We start from the raw sequence: 22,839 nt of genomic DNA, 5'->3' as shown, positions 1-22,839 counted from the left end.
TTTCATTGTGGGGTGTGGTACTTAACTTCGCTGTGGTTATACCAAGCCACTCACATTTTAGCTGTTTACCGCTTCATTTCTTGTCATGAAGCCTGGCATAGTACAAAGTAAAGAAATATGAATGAGAGGACTAAATGCTTAGCTATTGTTGGCAGAGAACATGAAAACAGCAAAGACAGAATAGATCTGGAAGTGGCTATACTCTCTATATTATTTGCTATATTTTCTAGAATTTGTGGTGTAAGCACTGTATTTTGTAGTGCCAGAATTGATACTGTTTCATTTTCTCTTTGTGGTCTTGGCTATTGCATGCTTTTGCTGTGAGATCAAAATGACATGTTCCAAAGGGAGGAAAAAAGTGCCTGTAGCTGAACATTGTTTCGTAGAAGAAAAATAAAGAAAAGGTGGGAATGAAGATGCTGTTCACATTATGTATGTGAATGGTGGTGTGTCCAGTGGCATGTTGAAGATACAGCTCTGTTTATTACCTTTTATTAAAAGTAATGGCATTCCATGTGCATTGCCAATTTATTGTAGGCAAACGGACATCTGATGAAATGATGGACAATGTGGGGTGTTCTGTTCATTTCTGGAAAAAATCATTTTGGGATAATAGGCAAGCCCTTTTCCAAGTGAAGAGGAAGGTAAAAATGTAGAGCTATCTCTAGCTTACATTTCCTGTTTTTTGTAATGGAGAATGTTCTTTACTGGAGGTGATATTCAAACTGTGGTAAAACTCCTTCAGGTCAGAGCAGGGTTACTTGATTTTTCATGTTCAGGATAGAGGTATAGTTACATTTGAGTGTACATAAGAAAATTACGATAGCCTAAGGAGAGTGTATATAAAAAAATTGATGGCCTATTTACTAATTTATGATGGCCTACTTATATTAAGGAGTGAACCAATAGCTTACATTGTACTGTCCACCTTGCATGTCTTTAGCAAGTGCTCTTTATTGTCCTTCTTGGAGAAAGGATCATCCAAAGTTACAGCTTACTTAACAGGTTCCATAAATAATTCTTCTCAGCAGTCAATCTGAGACTTAAGCAGACAAAAGCTGAGGGGTATTGCTTCTCAAATTAGTACTGCTGTGTAATTAATTGCCTTTAAGTATTCAGACTGCAGTGATGTAATTTGTTTTCCCAGGTAACTGATCACATTAACGCAACAGTTCAGCTTAGATGGAAACCGGCTTTAAACAAACTCCAACTAATGACATGTTTCATTGAAAACATTTTGACTGAAACAGTAGTGATTTAGCTGATGACCCTCCAGTTGTCTCGGGGCCCACCCAGTCCTTCCAGCTGGTTACTGTTGCTTTAAGAAAGGTATGAGGTGGGTGTTTGGGCAGCGTGCGCTCTGGTAAACAAATGCTGTTCCCTGTGCAATACTCCTCTAGGTGCGCAGCTTGGAAATGCATCCACAGGGGAGGCATCCCTCCTCTGCTGCATGCACAGGGACTGGTAGGTAGCACTAGGAACAGTGTTTGAGGTATCCCTTCCAGAGAGAGGCATATTTAACTCTGTGATAGTGTTTTTGTGTTTCATGTAATTTTACATTGTGACAGTATTTGTGATTAGATGTGCTGTGATCGTACGTGATAGTGGTAAAATTCTCAATTTCCTTTTGAAGTGAATGGTATGTGTATCCCGCTACATGATTGGTGCCCTCATCTGCCTGACTTCTTTTAGATTTTGAATTTTCTGTACACCACTGGGCAATAGAGCATTACAGATCTCAGATGAACGTAATTCTCACTATGATGGATGCTAGTATTTTTGAAACTTGCAGGCAAGCGTACAGACTGAGGTGCCAGGCATCATGAACAAATGCAAGTAAATTTTTATTGTGCTTGTGGCTTTGGTACAGCATTTCAGAATGCAGAGTCCAAGAAAAACCTGTAAAGAGGGGATTATAGTTTGGGGTTTACATAGACATTGTAACATTGCAATCAACATTTGTATTTAAAACACACAAACCAGCCTTGTCAAATAAGGGAGGATTCTCTTTTTTCTTGTCTTCAGAGATGGCTGGAACATTGATTTGTCCATGTTTATTTGGGCAGCATAAAAATAAGAAAGAATTTAAGGATTTAGAAGGAAAACCCAGTTCACAATTCAATGTATACAAGAATTGTGATTGTCCAAAGCCAGGGATCTTACGAGTTTTAAAGCAAAGATGCTGCCTTCTATAGCTTACATTCAGGGCCTTGAAAAACCACCTTGAATGTGTTACAGTAAAAACTATGTGGATAAATGAAAGACAGGCTGAGTTTGGAGAGTATTAAAATGCAGTACAAACCAAGTGAAAGCCTGATCAGGGATAGCTGTTGTTTTCTGGAGTCTATGTTTCTATTACATTTCATACTGTCTCTCTTGTTTTTCTGTCTCTTGTTATGCAGAGCTAAGGGGAAAAATACATTGTTGATCATGTTTATGGTTTATTGTATATCTTTGTTTTGTTTCATAGTGCTGCTACTACCTTAGCCTTATTTTCTTTTTCTCAGTCTGTGTTTCAAAAAGAAGCAGCATGTTTTTTTCTCTGGAATGAAGACTTACTTACAATAGCTTTCATGTGTGAAACACCTGTGCAGTAGGAAGTGAAACAGAACTTTTTAGCTCTCACTGTTTTATGGCAAGATTTCTGTTGCCTTTCCTTCCTGTAAACAAAAGGAGTCTCTTAGAGAGTGGGAAATAAGTTGTTTACAGGATATTTTCTGTATGAAAGGAAGGAAAAGTGCCTTTACAGTGATCAGCCTATTGTGTTGGGAATATTGGAAGTTATATGGAGTTAAACTGAGTTTAGTGTTTGTAGGAGAGATAAACAGTAAAGTATATGTGACCACTTCAGTCTTGACCCTGAGAAGTGCCAGATGCCCCCATTAGTTGCTGAAATTAAAGCAGGAATTAGGATGCGGAGTGCTTTGGTTTGGCCCCAGATTGTGTGCGTTACCTGGGATCACTGTAAAAACCTGATCGGATACAGGTTACACTTCAGAATAAAACCTGAGAGGTTATGTAATGCGGCTTTTATCTTAAAACAGGCACTTTTGATACTTATACTTTTAATTACTGGTTCAAGTTAATCTTGCACATCTGTCTTCCATCTGGCTGTCTTTTGTAGTACAGTTGTCTTTGCTAGAGAAATACCATAATTGGATTTTTCTTGAAACCAATAGTTTCAAATATGCATGTAGAGTGTACGTATTTTTGAAGTTTTGCTTTACCTGTGAAATATAATAACTATTAACATTGGTATGAATCATTTTATCTTAGTTATACCTGTGTCATAACATTAATTTCTGTGAATGGCTGTTTGATTTCCATTTATCTTCTGTAGCACCAGCAGGAACCTTTATCACCAGTAAGAACTGTGGAATAGGGATTTAATTAGGTATCTAAATTCTGTGTTACAGATTAATGTGGCTTTCTTGAAACCTCAGGTGTATATGTAAGCTGATAGGACAGACAATAGCTTTGGAATAAAACTGAGCAGGGTAGCAGAAAAATATGCATACAATACTACTTGACATTAGTTGTATCTGTTTTATCTGCAGTGCTTCTACTGTAGTCATGCCTGAAAAGGGAAATTCATTGCAGCAGTTTTTGTCATTTCTTTTGCTCCATGAATTACAAGTAGTTAATACTTCAATGTTGAGAAAAGGCAATTGTAAGCATCAAAATTAAAAAGGTAAATCTTGATTGTTTAATAGGTACTGAAATCCATTTTCATTCTCAAAAGTGGTGTTTACCTACAAAAAGGCTTAACAGTAGTGGTCCCTGTGGGCTTTTTGAGGCTTGGTTTAGTTTTGTTTTGGTTTTGTTTTGTTTTTTCCCCTGTTCCCAGTTCCTCACACAGAAATGCTAATGTCTGGGTATTTCAGTGTAATTTGGCAAATAAGACAGGAGTGTGTGAGTGTGTATATGTAAATAGCAACTGAGAGTGGTCTGTTTTCTGGCATGTTTTGGTGAATGGAGCATGTGCCCTGTCTTGGTCCTTACAGAAGAAATGGAATGATTCCTTTGCTGCCTGTATTTGATTTTGTGTTCTTCTGGGCCAGTAGTGTCTGTCTGCTTGTTTGCTTTCTCTCTGTATTTTTCAGTTCTTTCTTCATTTTAAGTAGAGTGTTACCAAAAGAGCTACTGCATTCATGAATGAGACTTTGCCTAGGTATAGAGAAAAGCATACAGTTTCTCTTAAAAGTTTGGAGTCTTGAAGAAACAAATGCCAGTGGTATCCTACAATCTAGACCAAATAAATCAATAAGGCATTAGCTAGTCTTTGTGATGCTATGTAGAATGTCTTTTGTTGGACTATGTATAATTTTGAATGTAATATTTTTTCAATATGTGGGATCACAGATGGAATCGCATTTTTGTCCTTAATATTCTTGAATGAGGAAACTATTAGGTTTATATTTCACATGTAAGAAATGGTTTGCTTATACATCTTGCAAATGCAGTAGGTCGTAAATCCAGCTTTTTTTTGTATGTATGGGAGTTTGACTCAAATGTTCCTGGTAGATTTGTTAGGCTTATCTTTCAGACATCACTGCTGCTTCTTCCTTCTCATGGAAGTTCTCCTATTGTGCCTCAGATATCCTGGCAGAGTTATGGCTCCTATATAATGAGTTAAGCATGTGCAGGGTACGTCAGACTTACTGTGTAGATTGACTGTGGCAAGTTGATATTCTGGACACACTGGACTTATTGTGGAGATTATCTCTGCAGTGACCATCTGTACAGTGTTTCAGAGCAGTAGGAAGCTGGCTTGAAACGACACTCTCCTGACTAGGACACTGTCCTTCTGCCCATTGTTTCTGGAATCAGTTTCTAATGCATAGCCAAAGCGTTTTTGTAAAGAAAAAAACCTTGCCTGTAGAAAATTTGGTGTCTGGTGGTGATGATATTCTCTCTCTCTGCTTTTCCCATGGTAACAGCAACAACAACAACAAATTGAACATAATTAATACCAAGGATTCATGAAGAAAATTCATGTTTTCGTACTTGAAAGTGAGGTGCAGTGTATGCCAGGCAACAGTTGTGAATGGCCTTTTACCGAATTGGAGCACTAATAAGGATTGGCCTTTTTAATCTACTTAGGAATTACTTCTACCTGAATTTCAGATATCTGCTAATGTGACCTCTTTTTTACATTGTCATTGGCCAAGTTGTCATCTTCAGTGACATTCCTTGTAGAAGCAAGACTATAGTTTTCAATTCCAGGGGGCATTTAGAAAAAAATAAAGACTAACAAACCAGCAAATGGAATGCATGTACGACTTCTGGAAAACAAAGCAATCCAGATAGGACTCTGGGAATAGTAAAAGATGAGATGTTCAGGAAAAACAGATGTGATCACCACCTTATACATGGGAGTCTAATGATGTCTAATGCTACAATGAATTTTGAAGTACCTCTATAGGTACTTCAAGAAAAAAGGCATAGTTACACCCGATTCCTGATTCAGAATTTGTTATTTTATGTGAGTTTAAAACTTTTAGGTTTGAGTTTTGTTTTTTTTTTCTTTTTCCTTTGTAGATCTTCTTGAATGTAGAGGCAAGGTACTCTGAAGAAAACTCTTAGAATGCTGGTGAAATAGTGAATTGTTTTAAAAATACATTAAGCTATTTTTCTTCTAAATTCTTAAATATTTTTTTTCTGATGCAGTGTTCTGCATAAGAAAGTTGTCTTAAAAATAAATAAATGAAAAAATGTGGCCAAAGCCTGGTATTTTCCTCTTTGGCTGCCTCACAGAAGAGCTACATAATCCTCTAAATCCTACTTTACTCAGTGGATCAATTGATTCCACTTTCTACTCCCATAAATAGGCAATCTGGAAATTTGTCTTTGAGACAGATATTTTGAAGCTTGTTCTTCTAGTGATTTGCAATGTGCAAAGACATCTTTTGGTTTTTTTTTTTGAGAAAGACAACTACTAATGGTAATATTTTCATAAAATTACTTAGAGAAAATTTAAATAAGCATTTTCTAGAAAATTTACCAGATTGCATAGCCATTCTAAAAAAAAATCTCTTCCATTTTTGCCATTGCTTTCTTCTCTTATATTTACTTTTCTGGTTCTCCCTCTGCAATGACTAATGGCTAATGTTTCTATGTTCTTAAGTTCTTTCTTTCAGGTTTCATGAACTAAAAGTGTTTGTCTGTTTTTAGTTTCAGCTTTTACTTGAGTGAGGTTTATGTTTGAAATTCATCTTAATCAGATGTTAATTTTTAGGTTAGGAATGAGATTTTTATTTTTAATAGCCTGGCTTTTAATTGTGTCTTCTGTAGGCAAACAGATTAGTTATCTAATGTTGGTAGACACTACTACTGATATAGTTTTGTTTTAGCTCTTCTGCAAAAGCAGCACTGGCAAAAGGGTTTGCTCAAGCTATAGGTTATAACTACCAGGAGGTTTTACTACTGTGAGCATACTGGTAAAAGTAGACATAAGTAGCTGCCTAGTTTTGGCTAGGCCTAAAATGAGGATAATTCCATGTGTATGGGCTTTTTGTTTGTTTATGTTACTGGTGTCTGCAATACCTAGATTTGCAGTTGATTTAGGATTTTGAGGCTTTGTGTTCTTTTCCATTGTATGCACTATTCTGTAAAATACTATAATTATTTTTACCCCTCTGGTGGTGATTTAGTACAGGAAATAACATCTGTTCCTGCTGTGTGTGTTTTCTTTTTCCTTTCTTTCAATATGAATGTAACATTGTGTTTTTTCAAGCCAAATTTTACTATCTGAGGTCATGCTAAAATGAACCCCCTTTGAAACTGTGTTAGCACAGATATAAAATAGAAAGCTAAATCCTCTTACTAGTACATGATAGATTTATGGTTTATACCTCTGTATGTTGATCAGACAGATCTCTATAAAATATTTTTACTTTACATATACTTTTACTACCTTCAGAAGTAAATGTGAAAATGTCAAATGTAAAGTTTGCAGTGTTAGATATTGTATTGGCTGGAAGTCATCCCATAAATTCTCATAGACTGTTTCTAAACTTTTTTTATGAACTGACTGACTACTGTCTTCCCTCAAAACATTTTATGGTACTTTGTGATTTTTTTTTTTCCCATTCTTATGATTGAAAATATTGTTCAGCTACTTGTTTTTTATAATATGGTTCTAGGAATAGCTGTGGACCCTTTATCATGACCTTTGAAGCAGAGCCATAATGAAATAGTCTGGTTCAGCAGCTACTGGTTCATGACCTCTTCCCCAGCAAAGGCATTTTCCAGTTATTGTCAGGAACTTACACAGACAACTTTAAATTCTCTGTTGCAACACATGCATGTGTGATATGTGTTACACTATACTGAAAGTGTATGCAATTTTAAAGCCATTGAGTTGTTCTTGATATTTTTATATGTATAAATTAGTAGATTATCATTTTACACAAGCATTCATTTCAGACTTAAGATAAAAATCTTTCTTATTTGACTTGCAGGTATCTCCATTTTACTGATATCAGAAAAAAGTGACTCGTTGGCATCCATTGGGAATCCTTCTAGCCAAAGGTAAGAATATTTTCTGACCAGTAACAAATATATTTTTAGTCAATTTGTAGCATAATCCTACCTTTTAAATAAAATGGCAGCTGTGCTACTGTCTTTCTTGATGTTTGACATCTCGCCAGCTGAATTTCTTTGGGATCTCTAAAGCATCTTAACAAACCCATAAGAGAATCATTTATATGGCTTGGCATACAAGTGAAGTTCAGTCTTTTTTTTCGACCTGTAACTTGGCAGATTGCCTCTCATTAATATTGAAGAGTATGGTACAATCACTTTGAGGCAATACTTATTATACAGCTGCTGTTATACACAAGGATGATTGCATTCCTTAATGCATTGGATAAGACCAAAATAAAATCATAATTTTGATGATTTGGAAATTCTTTGCTTAGTCTTCCTCTGGAAAAGAGCTAGTATGGCCAGAAATAGCATAATACACTGAAAGAATGTCCTTTGTAAGGCCTGGTTAGGCTGCTTGTAGAAAATGCTGAGCCTACACTTGCCCAAAATCCTGACATCTTGATCTTTTCTGCAACAGGAATTAAGAGGCGCGGTTATCTTCCTATAGCTCCTAACTCTGCAAACTTCTTGATCTAGTTCAACTAGATTGCTTTATAGTTCTGTTGTATGGCTCAGGTTTAAAAATACTTCGTTTTGACTTAATATAATCTGTCATTTGATGAAGACATGTTCCCTGCAGCACAGTGCAGGGATTTCACAATTTTGCAGCTGCTGTAGGAGAAAGTAGGAAAATAAAATGCTGAAAACTTTTAAGAGAAGCTCTCCAAATTTTTCCACTTAACTGTTACCACTGAAGTTACCCTTCAGTGGGTATGATAGGAAAAACTGTTGTACTCATGTTCCTTCTTTGTATGTAATGGGCAGATTTGGAGGCAGATTGGAAGCTGAGTCCCTTCTACCTCCTTTCTTCCTAGATTAATATTATTAGGATATGATCCATGTGAAATCAAATTGGGTTAAAAGCAGACACAAAGACATTTTAGGTAGGCTGCTAATTTTTGTAGTAGTTGCTTTTTCTCTTTTGTCTTTTTATATTTTTGCACAAAGCACAAAAAGAAGGTATTATATACGTCTATACATAAGAAAATAAATTCATATTCTGAGAAACTAGTCAAATTTGGCATTTTTCGTGATTATCACAACTGAAATGTTGGGTTTTTTAAGAGTAGATAAGATTTATATTAACAGACAATAAATGTATATCATTATTAAAAAAATAAATAAGTTACACTTCATGTTCTTATTGTATTCATCCTAATCTCTTAGTTTCCAATCTTTTCAAGCAGAATACTTCTGACGTAAACACAGTGCTTCACTACTGTGTGATCTTTAACATAGGAATAATGGAAAAGATCATTATTGAAGCTGGTTAGAAACTTCTGTTTTCTGACAAAAATTATATGTTTTTTTTTTTCTGATATACACCTATTTGGGGGCAGGAAAATAAAACTAGAATATATTTAGTTCTCTTTTTGTTGTTACTTTTAATGGAACTGTCCCCAAATCCTTTGTTTATAAATTCGACACTAAGCTATGTTTGCCTAGGAGGCAAACTAAGCTTGTAAAAGCTGCTGTTCAAGCATCTGATGTCCATGGTGGTGGCCAGCTTTTCTGACTAGGCTGCATCTAGTGTGAGGCAATAGATTTTGTTCTCACTGAGCCAGGTATAGTCATGCAGTGCCTCCCATTGAGAGCCACCTGCAGCATAGAGCTACCTAACTAGAGGCCAGCTGAACATGGGAGATAGAGTAGGGAGAGGGTAGCATTTCTAACAAACAGCTGCATGTGAAGTATCCCTGGCTGTTGAAGATACAGGATAGGGCTGTCATTCCATACTATCTCAGATGTTCCAAATGCAGGCTTGAAGATAATTTCTGCTTTATAATACTCTACATACAATGCAGTTTGTACTTTTTATTTTTCCACTGTAGCAGTTTTTTGTCCATGTCACGTTGATGACACCAGTAAGAACTTTTCTTTCCAACTAGTTTTGTTTCCAGGAGAAAAAAAAAAAATGCTGAAAGAGGATTTGATTAAAGAAAGAAAAAAAAAACCCCACATTTATTATGCATTCAGAGATTTGTATGAATTAAGATAACTGCTTTTGGATTGTACAGGTTTGTCAGTTTAATAGAAGGATAATAGATTTAGGAGGGTCTGAACAATTGACCTTCCTTGCCAGTGGTTTGGCATGGCTGGCTTATACTTTAATGCAAGAAACAAAATTGAACTTTCTGTCCAGCCACCTGAGCCCCTCTGTGCACTACTGCAGCAGTGAAACTAGGTGGATGCTTAATAGCTACATGCTACTGTTTATCAGGTTTTAAGTGGCTGCCTTTGCTCCCATCAACTTAATAGTTTCTTTCCCTGTCTCATCTAAGTCTACATTTTTCAATAAATGGTATGTTCTGTAATATGAACTGAGATCACCAGACTCCTGTGTTACTGAGCCTGATGGAGCTCTGCTATATTAATGGCAGTTTAGAACATAGCTTGGGAAATCTTACCTACTACTTTTCATATAAACTGTTTTGCTTCAGAAATAGGCTGAGAGGACAGTATTGCAACATAATTTGGATTATGTGTTGTTGATAAGATCTGCATTTGAATAATGCTAATTATGTAGTAAATGGGAATTTAACAGTGATAGTCTAGTATTGCATGAGAACCACTTCTGTTATTGCATTGCTTTGTGTTTTGGCTGTATGGTTAGCCAAGGCATAGTAGCTGTTTAAAGAAATCTGGAAGAAACTGAAAAATAGGATTTGTAATCATCTTTTGCTCTCTTTCTGTGGCTCAAAGAAATAGGGCTTGTAATATAATGGTGCTGCAAAAAGAATGAGGATTGCAGATGTCTAGCATGTGCTGATATATTAATGAGGTGCATTCTTTTTATTTTGTAATTTGTGAAGTTTGTATCATGAGGAATATTGCTGTTTACAGATGGGAGAAGAAACTAGCAAACTATTGGTTTGCTCATCCATGAACTAAAAACACATGGTTAATTATTTTTGGTTTGCTTTTGTTCCATATATTCTGCTAAAACACTTATACCAAAATAATGTATAGCTTACAGTTATGGCAGCACTGGTACTGATTAGCAGTTTTGGTAACCCTAATTTTAAAATGTATAAGCCTAGAGTATTTTGTAGACTGTAAGAACTTAATTTTATTTTTAACAAAAGGTAAAAATAAGTCCACCCCTCTTCACTTTTAACTACTGATAAACTGAACAACTAGCTCCTGAATCACTCTTCCTTCCACATTTCCAATAGTTATTGTATAGGCACATACATACATGGGACAACTTATCTTTAAGTTTGATATTTTGGTGGTATATTTGTGACCTGGAAAAGGACCTGCTTCTAAAATATTAGGTATTTCTGCGCATTAATGAAAAGCTAACTATTGAGAGTTTGTGTTGATTGTTCTATCTACCCCTGTATAATAACTATGTAGTTTGTGCATAAACATACAGTATTTTCAGAAACTAATGCAAGAAAAGAATATATAGCAGTAAATTTGATCCAGTAATGCATGTATATTGTGATACAACTTTTTCATGGAAAACATGGTATGTATTTGGTACTAAGGAAATTGCTTTCAGAAGATGAACTGTATTAGACAAATCACAGAATTGCTGAGGTGGGCAGGCACCTCTGGAGATCATGAACTCCAACCTCCCTGCTTAAGGATAGTCAGCAAGAGAAGATTGGCCAGGGCCAAGTTCAGTTATTGTCCTTTCCTTGTGGAAAAGATGCTCTGATCTTAACCATTCTAGTGGCACTTTGCTGAATTTGCTCCAGTAATTCCTTGTCTGTCTTGTACTCGGGAACCCAGAGTACAGCACTGCCGATGTGATGAGGGTATGGTGGTGGAATTTTAGCTCAAACCAGTCAGTGAAAAATAACTAGCTAGAAATGCAGATAGGCACATACCATTTTTGTCAATAGTGATGTAATGTATTCAGTAATTCTGTATGATGTCTGATTTCTCAAACATCCCTTTTCAAGCTCCAGATTGTTACCCTTTTATTTCTTCTATGAAAAGAATTAAAATATACTTGGGTATAAATAAAATATTGAGCTGCTTTATTTTTCAAGGCATGGTGTACTATATTCTTGAGTTGTGAAGTGGTTCATAGTCATAGTAATTCTTTCAGCTGTCACCTGGGTGGAAAGGTCATGGGTAAGTGATCCAATGTTTTGTTAAAAAGTTATTAGATCATGTAGTACAAAATACTATTAATGCCATAGGTTGGTTGTTTTTGTAAGATCATAAAAATCTGCAGAGCGGGGCTTCTCAGTCTGATTCCTCCCTGTCATAAATCTAGCAGGACTTTCACTTCAGGCAAGGGGCTATTTTGGTTCCTAAAGAAAGCCAGCCGAAAAACCCACCTGTGCCATGTTAGGTTTCACTGCACAGTGCTTCACAAAGTCTGTGGTTCTGGGAACATTTATTAGTTGGCTGGATCTGTCCGTTTAGCTTACTGAAGCTTGGAAAGTAATGGGACACTCAGCCATTCAAATCACTCTAAATAGCAGAGATAACAGTAAGAAGCACTAGTTGACCTTTTGTGAAGGCATGCATTATTGGTGAGGCTCACCAACAGTGATGTCAAAGAGGATTAACATGCAACTTAATAAAATGGAAGAGCTTACTAATTTGTGTTTTGTGCTAGTGGATTTGGAGAGGGCATGGGGGAAAAAAGAGGGAGCATTGCCAAGTTGTGTATAAGGAGAGGAGAGCCAGAGTCATGAGCCGGAGAGTGGTGAGTCTTAGAAGTGAGAGAGATGGCTAATTTCAAAATATTGGGAGAATCTGGTGGAAAATCTTCTTTCCCTAATACTCAGCAAATGCAGTAATTTCTCTTTGAGGAAGAGGCAGATGCACCACTTGCGCTAAGTAAAAAGATATAAGAAGAAGCAACGAATTCCCTGATAACCAAATAAAAATAATTGGAAGTAAGTTGTTGGGAGGGAGAGGGGAAGGATGCACACTATCTTGAACTCTTAATTCATGTAATCTAATTTATTTCAGTAAAATGAGTTGCGTATTGTTCTTTTATACAAAGTGAAGGATTACAATAAATTATCTTAAATTAAGTCCTGTGTTTCTGGCTCAAGCAGAAAAAGATCTTTAATGAAGTATTTGAAATAATTAATGATTAATGCAAATATTTGAAGATAAACTAAAGAATGGGTCAAAAACATATCATATGAACTTGGTTTTGGTTGGTACCAGAACTGTGCAGGATGAGTGGGAAGGCTGGAAAGAAGAGCTATGCATCTGTGAAGGAGCGACTTCTCAGGGAAAACTGGAGAAACAGAACATGCAATAGAATGGGAAAGATGAGAAACTAAAAGAATACAAGAATTGTAAATGGTTCAGGGAGAACCAGAACCGGTCTGGAATTAAAGCTGGTGAATGATGTGAAGGGCAACAAAAAACCTGCTGCAAGTATATAAGCAGTAGAAGCGATGCTGAGGAAAATACAAGCCACTCATGAATGGGGTAGGGGATCTGACAACAAAGGACATAGAAAAGGCTGAAGTACTCGCTATGTTTCTCACCTTGGTCTTCACTGCTAAGACCGGCCTTCAGGAATCCCAGAAAGTGTGGAGCAAGCAAGATTGGTTGATCCTCAGTGGAGGAAGATTAGATTAAGCAATATTTAAACAAACAGCATAGAGAAGTCAGTTGGACTTGGTAGGATGCCCCCATGAATAGTGAAGGAGTTGTCTGATGTCAGTGCAAGGGCACTTCTGATTTTCTCTGAGAGGTCATGGCAATTTGGAAAGGTTTCTGAGGACTGGAGAAAAGCAAAGGTTCAAGAAGAATCTTGGAAACCAAAGATGGATCAGCCTTGACAGAGCTGTGACAGATCGAGTAATCGTGGAAGGTATTTCCAGATACATGAAGGACAAGAACATGACTTGGAGTAATGAGCACGAATTCACAAAGGGAAAATCCCACTTAATCCATCTTGATAGTCTTCTAATATGAGATGGCTGGCTTGGTCAGTGAGGGGAGATAGCCTTGATAAATGGACAGTGAGACAGACTGAAAACTGGCTGAACTGCCAGACTCGGAGGGTGGTGATCAGTCCAGTGGGAAGCCAGTTACTAGTAGTGTACCCTAGGGGCCAACACTTGGTTCAATACCATTCGTTGTCTTCGTTAGTGATCCAGATGATGGGACTGTGTGCGCCCTCAACAAGTTTGCTAGTTGTACAAAACTGGGAGAAGTATGTGATATCCCAGAGGGTCAGGCTGCCATCCAGAAGGAGCTTGGCAGGCCAGTGAAATGAGCAGAGAAGAACCTCCTGAGTTCGATAAAGGAAATTGCCAAGTCCTACAGCTGGGGAGAAATAACCCATGAACCAGCACGTACTGGAGGTGAACTGTCTGGAAAGTAGCACTGCAGAAAATGATCTGGAGATCTGGGTGGGCAGCAAGTTGAACAAGCAATGTGTCTTTGTGGTAAAGGTGGCTAATGGTGTGCATGATAAAGAGTGTTGCCAGACTGCGTGGAGGAAGTGGTCTTGCCATTGAGCATGCTTGCAATTGTCCAGTTCTGGGTTTCCCAGTACAAGAAAGAGAGGGACATACTGAAGAACACCCAGTGCAGGTCACAAAGAAGGTTAAGGAACCAGAGTATCTCTCATACGAAGTGAGCTGGGGCTGTCTGGCCCAGAGAAGTCTCAGGGGATCTCATCAATGTATAAATACTTCAGGAGGGTGTAAAGAGGATGGAACCAGGTTCTTTTCAGTGGTTCTCAGTAACAGGACAAGGGGCAATGGGCATAAAACTGAAATACATGGAATTCCATCTGAACATATGAAAAGACTTCTACTGTGAGGGTTGTTAAACAGGGAGCAGGCTTTCAGGAAAGGTGGATTCTCCGTCCTTGAAGATATTTAAAACCTGACTGGATATGGCCAAGAGCAGCCAATCTGTCTGGCTCAACTTGAGCAGGAAAGCTGGGCTAGATAATCTCCAGCAGTCCCTTCCAACCTTAGATATTTAGTGATTCTGTGTGACTCAGAAAATTTATAGGAAAAGGTGAGAAACCGATGTGTGTTTTCCAAGCAGTAAAAAGCTAGAACATAGTGATAAATTCTATGAATTAAAAAGATTAAGTGAAGGTCACGTGCAGCTCTCCTTTAATCAAGTTGTAGGGAAAATGCTCAGGTTGTTAATTTCTTGGTTAGTTAGCTCATGGAGCATGGTAATAGACGTAAAAATTTTTTTCAAGAACAGTTCATTAGGGGGTGGTGGTGGTAAAGGCTTAATGAGGTTTTAGAAGCATTTTTTCAGGGTCAGACCAGATCATCTGAAAGAGAACTATCAGTGCTTTGAATTACGTGAGACTGGCTGTGCTGTAATATTTTTATCCTGTCTATGGAATGTCTAAGTTTTTGTTTTCAGTGAATTTTAGTCTTAAAATATCTATAATATGATACGGATGACCTCTTGTTATATTTGGTCTTCTCTTGGGTTGCCTGTCACATCCAATCCTATCTAAAAAATGTAGCCAGCTTAAAATAATCTCTTGCAGGCTGACCTGGTCTGGTTATTAACCCAGCACACTCTGAGCCCTGTCCATTTGTGAAGATGGGGGGGAGTAAAGAGGGCAGGAGGTGAGGAAGCATCTAGTTTCAAAATTAGAAATCACACAAGTACTCTATTTGTTCTTCCTCTAAAAAGTCATTAATTTGCTATGAACAATACTTTGTAGCTTTTAGCTATTAGACTTTTTGCAGGTTTTTTTTCATCTTGCCATCTCACTTTTGTCATTTAGCCTAGTAACCTGGTTTGCTGCCCTGCCAAATTCCTCCTTACGAGTGGAGTGTGTACTGCGTCATGCATGGCAGCCTGAGGAGGGGAAGGAGTACAGAATTTTCCCAGATCCTCCACTTCATCTAGTTTCCTATTGTATACAGTTATTTTGTTTCATCTTATTGCAAATGGGAAAAAGTGATATGGATGGAAAGGAATCATGCTTTAAAAAAATAAACAGGAAGATTTTATTCTGCAAACGTCTTGAGATTTCTCTGTCATCTTGTAAGACCAGTGACATTAACTGCTCTGGACAGCTTCAGGAAGGGCAGGGCTACATGCCAGCAAATGCTGAGGATCAAAGTCCTCTGCAGGAACAAAGTTTTCTCAAAAATATAAACTAAATTCGTAAACATTTTTCAAAGCAGTTATTTCTAATAGGAGCAAGAACACATGCTTCCATTTCTTGTACTTTTTGTTAAGCATATATACTGTCTCCTTCAAAGAAAGGAGAGGTTCAGCCGTTTCTGTATGTGACATCCTTCCTTTTGTCATTTGTCTCTTGGAGATTGTAGAAAAGTGATCTTCATTATTGTTAATGATGATAACAGCTAATTATGTTTGGGTGACTGACAGATTAGATATAGACTGCCTATTTCTACTTTGCCTGTCTTTATTTTTCAGTTGGCTGCAAAGCAGCATTCACAGAATTCACTTAATTTCTCTTACTTAGTGATGAATGTTCCTATCACATCATGTTTAAAAGCAAGATACAAAGAATGTGACTTTGTTTTTTGACTGCTTTCATCTTTCCCTAAAGTAGGTTGGAGGGTTTTTTTTTGTTTCGTTTTTGTGTGTGTGTGGGTTTGGTTGTTTTTTTTTTTCTTTTTTTTTTTTTTTTTTTTTAAATTCTCTTGGTGTTACTTTTTTTTTTTTTTGGTAAGAAAAGAATAAATAGAAATATTTCCTACTTATTTTAGCAATTCAGAATACACCTGTAAATCGATTTCTTTGCGTCTTCTGTTTTTTCCTCTTTGGCAAGATTTTTTTAGAGTTTTGAAGGGCAGAGTGGGCAGCAGGTTCAATTCAAAAGTGTTTTCTAAGGAGCAGATAAACTGATGTCATGGTCTAGCCCTTTTGCTTTACATATGCTAATTAATAGATTACGTTTGGCAGTTGGTAGCTTTGTCTGAGGAGGAGGAGGAGTGTGGGTTATATGACAGCTGTATGCATTTCAGCTAACTTGATCTCCAGGGCAGCCAGCATTTATGGTACTTTTAGACTTAGTAAGGTAATCCTGGGGCTCTCTTACTTTGCATTTGATATACTTTGACTTTGAAACAGTGTTCTTGCACTAAACAATAGAAATAAGTGTTCGAAATACTTCTTCTCAAACAGGTTAGCGTATTTGACCACGATTGATTTTGAAGTTACTACAGTGTGGTGTCACTGCATGAGGTAGAGAAGAAACTTCTTGTGTCATAGGTTTATTACTACTATAATGAGCTGTTGGGATTGACATTTTGTATCAAGGTAAAGAATTGATCTAACTACAAAGTTAAATTGAAAGCTATTATTTAATGTTAAGTTTTTTTTTTCCTTTTGGCTGGGGGTAGCGGAGTGTCTCTTTTAGGGAGTAACTGTGAAAATGTCAATAAAAATTGGCAGACTGCATACTGGAATTATGTTGACAAGTGTGTTTTATTAAATAAGATTCTTTTGTCTTGAACCTCTATGTTTATTTTCTTTTTGCCTTTTTTTGTATGTTTGTTACTAAGGTCACACAGGGAACTAAAACAGAATTCTCCATTGTGTTAGGTGTATTTGGCTTGCTTTGAGGTGTTGTGTGCATAGTTTCTAGAACATATACTGAAGCAATTATTTAATTGTTGGAAGCTTCAGGTTTCCTGGTTTGACAAAAGTGAACTAAAGCACAGTTTGAAACCAGATACATTCATGACAGAGGAACAACATGACAGTTGCCAGTAGAACAGCTGCAAGTCTACAGAAAGTATAGGGCCTAGCAAAGTTATACCTGTGACTATTTCTGAAGCAAAAATTGAAAACTTGGGGAGTATTTTAGTGCTGCTATGTTGCAGGGTATGTTTAGTAGCTTGTTGCAGAGATACAGTTAGTTTCTGAACTTTCAAAGTTATCATCCAGAAAAAATTGAAATCTTCCTTTTAGTTCAAGGAGATTAAAACTTAAAAGTTAGTTTTAAAATGAGATTGAATAAACGCAGCTATCTTAGAAAGATCTTGTAGAAACATAATCAAATACTCTGTATGGACATAAGGACTTGTTCCGGTTCACGTGAGGTATACACCTTTGTGTGGAGCCCTGTCAGAAATAATAGTCTTAGAGTGCTGGGATAAAATGAGAGTTCAGTCCTGGCAAAGCCTCCATAATTTTTTTTATTTTTTTTTTTTTTTTGGGGGGGGGGGTGTGTGTGGTATTTATTTATTTATTTATTTTTAATTACTTTGGTTCCGATTGAAATAGGAATAAATCTTAACTAAACTGAATTTCTTTGTATTTCTTTCACTAAAAGAAATCAGTGCTTCATACTAACTCCCACAGTGTTTCTCTATAAGCTCAGTGGATGGGTGATGCGGGGCTTGTGTGAGAGGGTATTCTGTTGGGATATCCATTCTACTGTGTGCCCCAAGCGTCATCCACATGCTCCCTTTTCTGAGTCTTTATCATTCTTTTTCCTCTTTGTTTCACTTACTAATGCAATACTCTCCCCTGTCTTTTATAAGACAATAAATAATTGTCTTATAATAAAATAATAAAATAATTGTCAAACAGCTTCTTCCCTTCTGCTTCAGTTGAGCCTCGTTGGTTATGCGCACATGATCCACGTTAGTTGCTAAAGAAAACTGAGCTTAGTTGGCACATGAAACCTTCTGGCCCTACTGGTGCATACATTTATATCTGGTATGTATTTTAGGCATATGTGTTCTTATGCCTCCTAACCTGAGAGATCAAGCAATCCAGTCTTGCTCAGGCCACGGGTAGAAGGACTGTAAAACTGATTTGTCTGGGATGTTGCCTAGACTTGGAGGGAAACACTGGTAAGGAAATTGTGATTTTAATCAGAATTAATTGCTAGTGCTTAATTTAATTGTCTAATCCTATTAAAAAAAAATTCTCCTGTAGTTCTCTTTATAGTTAGTTTACTTTTTCCTTCCTCTTTTTCCCTCCTTCCTCCAACTTCATGTCTGGACTGTTAACATATAACTTATGTTTTCTTACTGACAGATTTTATTTTATTTTTTCTTCCTTGCTCTTTCTGACTTCTAAATGTCAGCTTTGACTAGAATATATACTGTCTCCTTTCAACCCCTGATAACTGTGCTGATTTGCATGCAGACAGCAACCTTCATTATTCTATTCAAGTGTTACCACCTTGATGCTCTGCCCTTTTTACATCTCTTTCAACTATATTTAGCACACTGCTAAACCAGTGAAGATTTTACTAAAATAGTTTTTTACTTGTGTTTACTTCTCTAGTCAGCAGAAGTAGAGCTGAGCACATTGTAGGCAGATGTTTCTCTATGTTTAAATTACAGAATGTTGTAAAATGACTTTTTTTCATAGCACGGAAGGGGGCCTTACTGTTGTCCCTTGCCTCCTATGAAAGCTACGTTTGAGTACTTTAAGTTCTTGTGCTCTCTTACAAAAGATGTCCTTACAAAGGCAGGATAGAATTGTCTATATGTCTTCTGTGGACAAAACTTTGCAGCTGTCATTCACAGTTATTCTGAGGCATCCATGCTACCTTGTTTAGTCAATGGTTATGAAATCTACTTATTAATTGAATTAGAAGACATCTGATTTTGGTTCATGTTTAAAAAAATCTTTCAGTTGACCACATATGTGGCCTGTCAAGTTTCCTTCTCTGGGAGCAAACATTTCCAGAAAAGTACTGCCTACACGTTCATTTCCCAGACTCGGGATCTATTTCCATTGTCCTCTCTACAATTGTTAGATGTTGATGATAGCTAAAACTGGGAATATATTTTTTTCCTGTTTCATGAATATTTTGGTTTCTAAGTGTTTCTGTATTTGGTGAGGATGAAGTGGAGATCTGAAAACTTTCCTTTAAATGCTTCCCCACTTCAGAGCAGCCAGTTGCTTGGTGTTCATTGTGGCGTTGATTGCTGAGGTTCTGTTTTGTAGACTGTCGTGGTTTAAACCCTAGCCAGACAGCTTGTTCACTCACTCCCAGTGAGTGGTGCTGGGCTGAGAGCAATCGAGCCCCCTCGCCCCCGGGGCTCTCCCCTTCCCCGCTCCCAGAGGAATGGGGAGGGGGGTCGAAAGAGTGCAACTCCCACGGGTTGAGACAAGAACAGTCCAGCAACCAATGTACACAAATCACCACCGCTACCACCAATGACAACAATGATAAGAGAAAATAACAAGGGAAGAGAATACAACACCACCGGCCAAGAAACGAGTCCCACCCGGGAGCCCGTGTCCTTCCGGGTAACTCCCAGTTACCCCCACCCTGGGCATGACGTGCTGTGGTATGGAATACCTCCCTGGCTAGCCCGGGTCAGGCGTCCTGTCTCTGCTTCCTTCCGGCTTCCCCTCCTCCCTGGCAGAGCATGAGCCTCACAAAGTCCTTGGTCAGGGTAAACATCACTTAGCAACAACTGAAAACATCGGTATCACCAACACTGTTCCCAGGCTGGAAGTCAAAACACAGCACTGCACCAGCTACCATGAAGGAGAAACATGACTGTTACTGCTGAACCCAGGACATAGACTTACTGCAGTAAGATTTAATTTATTTCCCTGTGTTAAGCAGAGAAGTGAGAACTTATTTCTTACAAGCCTCTCATATTGCAACACAACAGGAATACATGGTTATAAATGTTACTTAGAAAACAAGCTGCAAATTGGACAGACTGTAGTAAATTTTTCTTAATTAAAATAACTTCTTTTTCTAGGAACAGAACACCCCAAAAAACCCAAAGCCAAACAAACAGAAAAACCCCACGAACAAACTAAATCCCAACACAAACACTACCAGCAAAAACCAAACTCAAATTCAGTTCCTTCAGAGTATTTCAGGGTAGGAGCATAGTTACCGTGTTGTAATGTGTGGCTGCTCTGGAATTTTTTTCTCTATTTGTACTTCAGTTCTACAGCCTTCCACAAAGCTGCTTTTCTCCAGCGGACTCAGAATTTTTATGTTAATGTGCACTCTTTCCCTTGTCACTTCACACTGTCAGTGGGGTTCTATAGAGTTCAATGGATATAATGCCTGTCTTGTTTAGCTTAAACACAATATGCTACTATAGTAGTTTTACCCAACTTTTTTTTATGCGCAAAGCAGTTTTCATGGTGTATTGAATTCTGTTGCGTTCTAATGTAGAGTCATTGTGTGTGTAGGAACAATTAATCACATATAGGTAGATTGAATTCATTTTTATGTATGTTTTTTAATAAAGTGCATTCTTCTAACTTACAAATATTGCTGGTTTATTAAAATATATTAAAAATTAAGAAATTCAACAAATACTCTTTCAAGTTATATCTTGTTTGAGCACCAAATATGAAAAGAATTGTTGCATTTAGAGGACCCATTTATTGGTTTTCAGTTATTAATCATTTTTGTCTTCGTAGAAAGTTCTAATAATGCTGTAAGACAACGTTAAACTCCTGATGCATTTTTTAAAAGTTAACTGTTTAATTTAGTTAGTTTTAGTTAGTTTAAATAACTTGCCCTAGTTTACGTAGTTGGAAGGGAATTAGATGGATTCATTACTTTACATTAGGTGAGTTGACAGGTATGTCGGGCAATGTGCATGGCCTTACAGCAGCCATAATGTTAGCTGCTTATACAGTCTTTGAAGGAAATTATGTTCTTGGTGAAAACGCAGCAGTAAAGAATGTTTCACTTCTAGAATTCTCCCTTGATTGGTTCCTGCATACAAGAAGGTCCCTTATGTGCAGTGGTATTAGAATGAGTCCATTCAAATAGGAAAGACATTTTCATCTGAAATTGGGGTGGGTTATCAAACAAGGCAAATGGGGAAGGGTCTGTATTCTACCTGAGAAATTTGTCTATAGATTTGCTTGTGATTTTTTGCAAAGGCTATAAAGACGGTCTGCTGCCTCTTGCTAAGACTAATTTTGTTTGTTCTATCTAACTGACGTTTAATGGTGAGGTATAATATTTGGCTTAGTTTCAACTATTTTAGGATTTCCATATTGATTATCAGAATGGAAGAACTGATTGACTCATGAATTGATAGGCCTTTATTTCTCTTATGTTTTAGTCATTTCTCTTATGTTTTAACAGTAAGCATAGACACAGCTCCACTTTTCATTTAACCAGTAGAAGATTTGTTTTGTCTGGAACACTAAATCTAGTCTTTGTTATTAAAAGTTATTTCTGAAGTGTCTTTAGCAAGAAAAAACACATTGCTCCTTTTTGTTAAATCATAGAATCATAGAATCATTAGGGTTGGAAAGGACCTTAAGATCATTAAGTTCCAACCCCCCTGTCGTGGGCAGGGACACCTTATGCTAAATCATATCACCCAAGGCCTCACCCAACCTGGCCTTGAACACTGCCAGGGATGGAGCATTCACAACCTCCCTGGGCAACCTATTCCAGTGCCTCACCACCCTCACAGTAAAGAATTTCCTTCTTATATCCAACCTAAACTTCCCCTGTTTAGGTTTTAACCCGTTACCCCTTGTCCTGTCACTACAGTCCCTAATGAAGAGTCCCTCTCCAGCATCCTTATAGCCCCTTTCAGATACTGGAAGGCTGCTATGAGGTCTCCATGCAGCCTTCTCTTCTCCAGACTGAACAACCCCAACTTCCTCAGCCTGTCTTCCTGGGAGATGTGGCAAAATAATACAGCATTTCCATTTCATCTTCAGGATTCGTTCTTGCATTCATAACGTACTTTGATCAAGAACAGTTATTTCAGTTATTCTCTTGATACAGGTATTATGTTCCATTTGCTCAAAGTGTTTTGTGGCTTCACTATGCATCTGTGAGGTTTTTACATAGTAATCTTAGTGTTTAAACTGAAACATTAATTGAACACTTTCATGTGGCTTTAATCAATTTCTGAAGTATTTTGTTATTAGTATTTTTTAATCAAAGGCTAAATATTTTTAATATTTCCTCTAAAAATAATAGCTGAAAAGTGAAATAGATTTTAAAAAATAATTTTAGTTTAAAAAATTGTGATGTAGTACTACAGGCTAGTGTACATTGTTTTTCATATTAATGTCTCAATTTATCTATACTGAAATAGTGTAATTTGGGATCTGTAAGATCTTATTTGTGTCTTCTGATTTTTTTCACTAGGTTGTCAGGTTTTGTAATTGAAGAAGGGCTGCTGACAGTGTTCTCTGGGTGACTGTTCCTTGGAATTTTCTCTAGGCTATTTGAAGTAGCTTATTTGCTTACTTTAAGGCCAGTTGAAGTACATATTTGTTTTGTCTTGGTTTTGACAGGAGATGGATTGATCA

General features: G+C 37.2%; 1 protein-coding gene across 5 annotated transcripts in view; it reads left to right on the top strand.

The window, feature by feature from the left end:
- Window positions 1-22,839, top strand: part of SIPA1L2 (signal induced proliferation associated 1 like 2) — a 146,543-nt gene that overhangs the window by 20,679 nt on the left and 103,025 nt on the right. For all 5 annotated transcript variants that reach the window (XR_008971907.1, XM_057407044.1, XM_057407047.1 and 2 more), the window contains exon 2: window positions 7,464-7,533. The gene's annotated coding sequence lies outside the window, so the exon portion shown is untranslated. The remainder of the gene's footprint in view (window positions 1-7,463; window positions 7,534-22,839) is intronic.

This window comes from Pezoporus wallicus, unplaced genomic scaffold, assembly GCF_028554395.1.
Source record: "Pezoporus wallicus isolate ANWC-B61680 ecotype Strahan unplaced genomic scaffold, APGP_CSIRO_Pwel_v1 scaffold_6362, whole genome shotgun sequence".
In the NCBI taxonomy this organism is placed as follows: Eukaryota; Metazoa; Chordata; class Aves; order Psittaciformes; family Psittacidae; genus Pezoporus; species Pezoporus wallicus.
Note: the sequence above shows the minus strand (reverse complement) of the source record. Positions and strands in the feature narration are given on the sequence as shown.